The following is a 6,210-nucleotide window of genomic DNA, read 5'->3' as shown; positions in this document are numbered from 1 at the left end:
AAAGCAATTTAAAAATTGAGACTGCAGTGATTATCATAGAGGAGGCCATTGTGTTTATTCTCTGATACTTCCATATGTTTAAGTATTACAAAGCACAACATGAGCTACAAGCACAGGAACTTAAAGGCATTAAGGAGAGATTTTTAAATAAAGCTGTCTTTGGAGGTAAAGAATTTTATGCTTCCTGGTACAGAAGAAAGGACATAATAGAGTTTTGACAAATATATTACTAACGTTCTGTGGGAAGTCTAAAATGTGTTTTTCAGACCCTGCTTCACTTTTCATTGCTGGCCACAGAGTTAGCAGATATTATTATATGTCAGCCCCTCAGAAAGTTCCTTAGCTGCAGAGAGCAGCCTCACCCAGGGGCATGCCTTATCTGGGGAGTCTATATTCAATGGCCCATCTACTGTGAATAGAAAGTCCATCTTTGCCAAACAGGGGACAACTCTGAAGAGCCATTCCACCTCCAGAACTCTCCATGGGGTGGACTGGGGCAATTGTTGGGCCTGCATCACATCTCAACTCTCACTGTCCAGTCCTGTTTCATCCCCCTCCTTCCTCAAGTGTTGATCTCAAGGGCCTTCCCAGATACACAACTTGCACATTAAATCATCTCAGAGCGTGTGTCCTAGGGAACCCAAATGGAGTCTAACAAGCAAAACAAGAGAAAACATTCTAGCCCAGGGCAAACTCCAACCTATTTTATTATAATGTTACAGTATGTTTTGATCTAGCAGAGAATATCTTTCTACATTCTTGGACATAGTCTCTTCAACATGAAATTAAGAATTAGCATGTTGATTTTCATCAGATTCTTACTAAAGTTGATATTTGTTTGGAAGTTACAAATTAAATTAGGGAAGTTTATTATATTCAATCCTCCTAATAAGTAGCACCATAATTATCTTCATTTATTCAAATCCTTTCTCAGTTACTTCAGTAAAGTTTTAGTTAATTCTTAAAATAGGGCATGCATATTTTTTGTTAAGGATATTATAGAATGTTTTTGTACTTTCACTGAATTGTGAATGGAATCTTAGTTCCCCTTGTATGCTCTGATGCATAGGTGATTTTCTTATTATATTAATATTAGTATTTCCACAATTAATCACTTTGTGAACATTGTTCTATTTATATTTTTCTCTGCTATTATCTTAAAATCCCATGAGCCACTTCATTTTGGGCGTGTCTCATTAAATTTTTTTACAGTATTAAAACATGCTGTTAATCACATTCTATTTAATTTTTCAATACATGTTCTGGAAATCATCAATACCTTCAGATTGCAACTGTTTCTTTCCAAATACAGAGTGTTAGAATGGGAAGAATGCAGCTTTCATGGCAAGTCACCAATTTTGGTTATGGTCATAAGGTTTGCAAATTACTATGGCTTCAAATATTTTTCTCTCTATTGAAGAAGTAGCTGGGGTGTCTGTTAGAAATGCAGATTTCTTGGCTTTTCCTTAAAAGATTCTGATCTTTTTAAGGTGTCCCAAGTGATTCTGACGTAGGTGGATGATGGTTGGTGATGATGCTGGGATGGCTCAAGGGAACCTACTGCCTGTCACAGCCACGTCTTCAGGGAAATTTTAACTTCTGAGATGTATCCCCAGTGAAAATGCTGGTGAATTCCAGCTCCATGACAGGATGACTTTTGCCTGTTTTGTTCACATTGGCATGTTTCATTCAAACAGTATAGAGTGACATATGTTGTAGTTGTGATAGAGTTTGGATGTGTTGTCTCCCCAAAACTCATGCAGAAATCTAATTCCCCAATGTGGCAGTGCTGGAAGCTGTTTGAGTCATGGGGGTGGATCCCTCAGGAATGGATCAATGCTATCCTTGGGGGAGGGGGAGCAATGAGTGAGTTCTCACTCTATTAGTTCCTGCAAAAGCTGGTTGTTTAAAAGGCCCTGGCACCTACTCTCTCACTCTCTCTTGCTTCCTCTCGCCATGTGACCTGCTTGTACCCGCTGGCTGCTGCCACTTTCCGCCATGAATAGAAGCAACCTGAGACCAGCACCAGATGCAGCTGTCCCAGAATTGTAAGTCAAATGAACCTCTGTTCTTTATAACAGTCTCAGGTATTTCTGTTATAGCAACATAAAATGGACTAATACAAGTTGTTTCTTCCTTTCTCAACATGAGGATCTATGAAATTTAATAGAAGAATTTTTATCCAAACCCAGTTATTGTGATTACTGATTTATATTCAGAGTTTGCATTTGGTATTGACTCTTTATTCTCATTTCTTTCCCAGACATTTTGGTTTGTTGTTTTTCAATTGTTTTTTTTTTTTTTTCCCATTGGGTTGGATGATTTCTAACCGTTTCCCTATACTTTAGTGAGTATCCAAACTTTTTAAAATAAAAATTTATGCAGTCTCCCACTAAGAAGATACTTCTTCTATTTTTTTACTAGGTGATTATTATTTGTCTTTCACATTATGTGTAAACAAATATTTAGAGTTATCTATTATTTGTACCCTTTTTTAAAGCTACTGCTCATTTTTTTCTTAGGATTTAGTAATATCAATGAAAACTTTGAACTTATTTTGATATTTTTCTGATGTTTGCTTCTAAGACCCTCTATATCCTTCAGATTCTTGAAAATATTTTCAGAAGGTACCTGCAACATCACCTTGATTACTGTAGATGATGTTTTCTATTACTTTTCTATGGCTAGTGTGAACACTTTTTAATATGTCTTTCTTAAATTTTAGCATATTTTCTTCCATTATTAATTTGACTATTATATTCCTTTTATTCCCTCTGTTCTCTTCTTCAGGAGCTTGTATTATAAAAACTGTAGTTAAAGTTTCTATGTATTTACCCAGGTCAAACTTCCAGATCAAAGTTTGTCCTGTTCTCAAATAGTTCATTATTTTATTTAATCCTTTTATGGAACATTTTTTAGCTTTATGTTTTTACTTTTGCAACCAAATTTAAAATTTTGAAGATCTTAACTTTTTTCTTTTCTTAATAGTAGCCTGTTCTTGTTTTATGGATGGTTTATATTTTTATTTTTATGAAGCTATCAAATATACTTATTTCAAGTGTTTTCTTATCTCTACTAAATTATCTCCTTGTAGAATTACTTTTTTATCTGTTTCTTTTTCATAATTTGATTTCTCTGACTTATTTGCTAAAGAAAGTTTTACTTCGATTTAGTTCTTATTGTTTCAATACTTACAACATAGAGTATTTTTTATTGTTAATCTGCTGGAGATTATAGGGTTCTATGATGGAAAACAGATTACTTTGGTTGAATAATATATTTAAATATTTAATATATACATGCACATATATTCTTTCTTATGTTTAGGTTCATTATATCGGCCATGATATAAACAAAACAAATATTTCATTTAAAAAAATCTCTTATTCAAAGGAAATTGTTTATATTGGTCACTAAGGCCAATATAAATTAAAATAAACCTAAATTTATCCCAGCACCTAATATTTAAAGATAACTTTTAATCTATTAAAGTCTTTGTATTGTGCTGAGATAAATATTAATCCAATTAATGTGTGGCTGTGCTAATATTTTCAATGGGTACTGTTACTATTATTACTCTTACTATTGATATTTACAGAGTGATAATTCTCATTTTGTCAGCTTCTTATATACAACAACTTATACCCAGAAAAAGTTAGAGTTTATTTCAAAATCAAAAATTTTAACTAGGAAGTAATTTTACAGCATGTATAGTGTTTTGATGCTTAATCTCATTTCTTTAAAGAACTTACAATAGTCCCTTAAAGGATAATATTCTGATGACACTATTTATAAATCCTGGATGGTTGAAACAACCTCATTTTCAAAAACTCTTTAAGCATGTCTTTAAAAAAATAAAATAAGAAAACATTCTTTCTAAATGTCAGGGCTAATTGAATCTATTTTCCTATAACAAATTCAATAGCTAGTAGATACACTTCTTTCCACATCTTTGGTTCCGTTTTCTTCCTTCCCACTTATATCCAGAGGCTTTCCTGGCTTTTCACTCCAGGACCCTGGCCAATCCTCACTGCAATAAAAAACTGGCCATTTTCTTCCAAAATATGGACTAATCTTCCTTTGTCAGTTGTATACAGAAAGATATGCCATAATCACAAAAGGATGTCTGACTTTTGAAAGAGAGACACAAAAAAATACACAAGGACATTTTATCCCAGTGTTTTCCACTCTTAATACTGAAACACACACACACACGTGTGTGTAGGTAAGTGATTGTGCTTGCTACAGAATAGACTGAACAAGAAGCCAAAAGAATGTATTTTCTGATACGCAGCAAGAAAGAAATGTCTGACTGTAAACAGCAGGTAGTGGCAGGAAAAAGAAGCTGAGAACTGGAAAATACTCCCTACTTCCCCCCTCCTTTACACACACACACACACACACACACACACAGCTTTCCTTTCATTTAGAAGTCTGTGTGTGAACTGTCTCCAATGATTTTATGCCCCGTGAGCATCTGTCTCTTTCACCTGGAAATCATCAATACCTTCAGATTGCAACTGTTTCTTTCCAAATACAGAGTGTTAGAATGAGAAGAATGCAGCTTTCATGGCAAGTCACCAATTTTGGTTATGGTCATAAGGTTTGCAAATTACTATGGCTTCAAATATTTTTCTCAGCAAGGAAACAAACAGTGCTGGCATTCTGATTGTTAGATGTGGTGTTTTGTCTATAGCAGTTAAAATCTCCCAACTCTAGAAGTGGACTATGTTTTAATTGGGGTTTTGAGAACTATTCTGAAAGTAGAAAACATATAACTGCCGCAATGACAAGTGAATCCAAGTCTAAGCAGATGGCATATGGATAGACTTTGTTTATGTATTAAGACAGATAAATAACAGTATCTGTGTGTTTGAGAAGATGTTAAGATGGTGTTAAGAATTTTGCTTGGAATTAAAGACATAACCTGAGGTATTTGGCTTAAGAGTTTGAGGTTATTTTACTACTCTGTTTAATGAAAATGAATGATCATTTATTTGGATGTCTTTTCAGTACCTAGAAAAACGATGTAGGCACTTAAGGAAGAATTATACATCTCAGCATTCATGGGTGTGTTAACTACACTCTTGAACAATGGCCATCCTCAAAGAAAATATCCTTGCTAATATCTGGATGTTTTGAAGGGTCATGGTGTAGATAGATTAGAAAAGCTGAAAGAATCTCAACCAAAAGAAGTCCCTCTTGCATAGGATAGAAAAAATACGCACTAACCCATAAAGCAGAGGTTCTCAACCAGGGGCAGTTTTTCTCCCCAGAGGGACATTTGGCAATAGCTAGCGATATTTTTGATTGTTGTGACTGTGGCTGTGGGGCAGAGAAGCCAATAGCATTAGTGAGTAGAGTTCAGGGATGCTGCTAACCATCCTATAAATTCAAAGCACTGTCCCGTCTCCCACACCCCAAGCAAACAATTTCTGATGTGAAATGTGAATAGTGCCAAAGTTAGAATACTCTGCCCTAGGAGAATGAGAAATCATCACATGATAAGAGAAGAGCAGATGACCATGGCAGTGTGATGACAAGATCAAGGGCAGTCTAATGTTTCAAGGCAGGACCTGGGGTGTGATTCACAGTAACAGATAAAATGTGGGAGAGGATGTAGAAGGCAGGTGAGATAAAAATAAAGCATGGGGTGACATCGCTGTGGCATGAATAAAGATCCGAGATCTTAGGAACACTGTGTATGTTACAAGGTTATTTTAAGCCTAAATGTTCACTCAAAAAAATTGCACAGGGTTTCTTAATAGAGGTTCACCTGGTTTAAATATTAAATCTCCATCACAAAACCAGTAATTCTATGGATTACTTTAAATGTAGTGGTGTTAACTATGACCAAACTCTAAATTTATTTGGGGATAATGGAGGAACAAAGATGGAATAGTGCTTTGGGACATTTCTTCCACCTTCTACCTTCTACAAAACCATTGTTTTATTTTCTTCTGATAGAACAATAAATCTCTATAATCTTTTTATAATTTTATGATATGTGAAACATGAACTGTGTTAACCAATGTATCTCATCAGAGAAAAGACACTACGTTTTATTAGAGACACAGGACAGGACAGATATTAACAGTGGATTGAGAAGCAGTACAGATTAGACAAAATGATTTTTCTTATAAAAGTTAAGGGACAGACATCGTAATGTATGCTTTTTGTAGAAAGCTACATAACTTTCTAACTTTGGGA

The sequence above is a fragment of the Galeopterus variegatus genome, unplaced genomic scaffold (genome assembly GCF_000696425.1).
Source record: "Galeopterus variegatus unplaced genomic scaffold, G_variegatus-3.0.2 Scaffold1307, whole genome shotgun sequence".
Taxonomy (NCBI): Eukaryota; Metazoa; Chordata; class Mammalia; order Dermoptera; family Cynocephalidae; genus Galeopterus; species Galeopterus variegatus.
The sequence above is the reverse complement of the archived record's forward strand: the minus strand, read 5'-3'. Positions refer to the sequence as shown.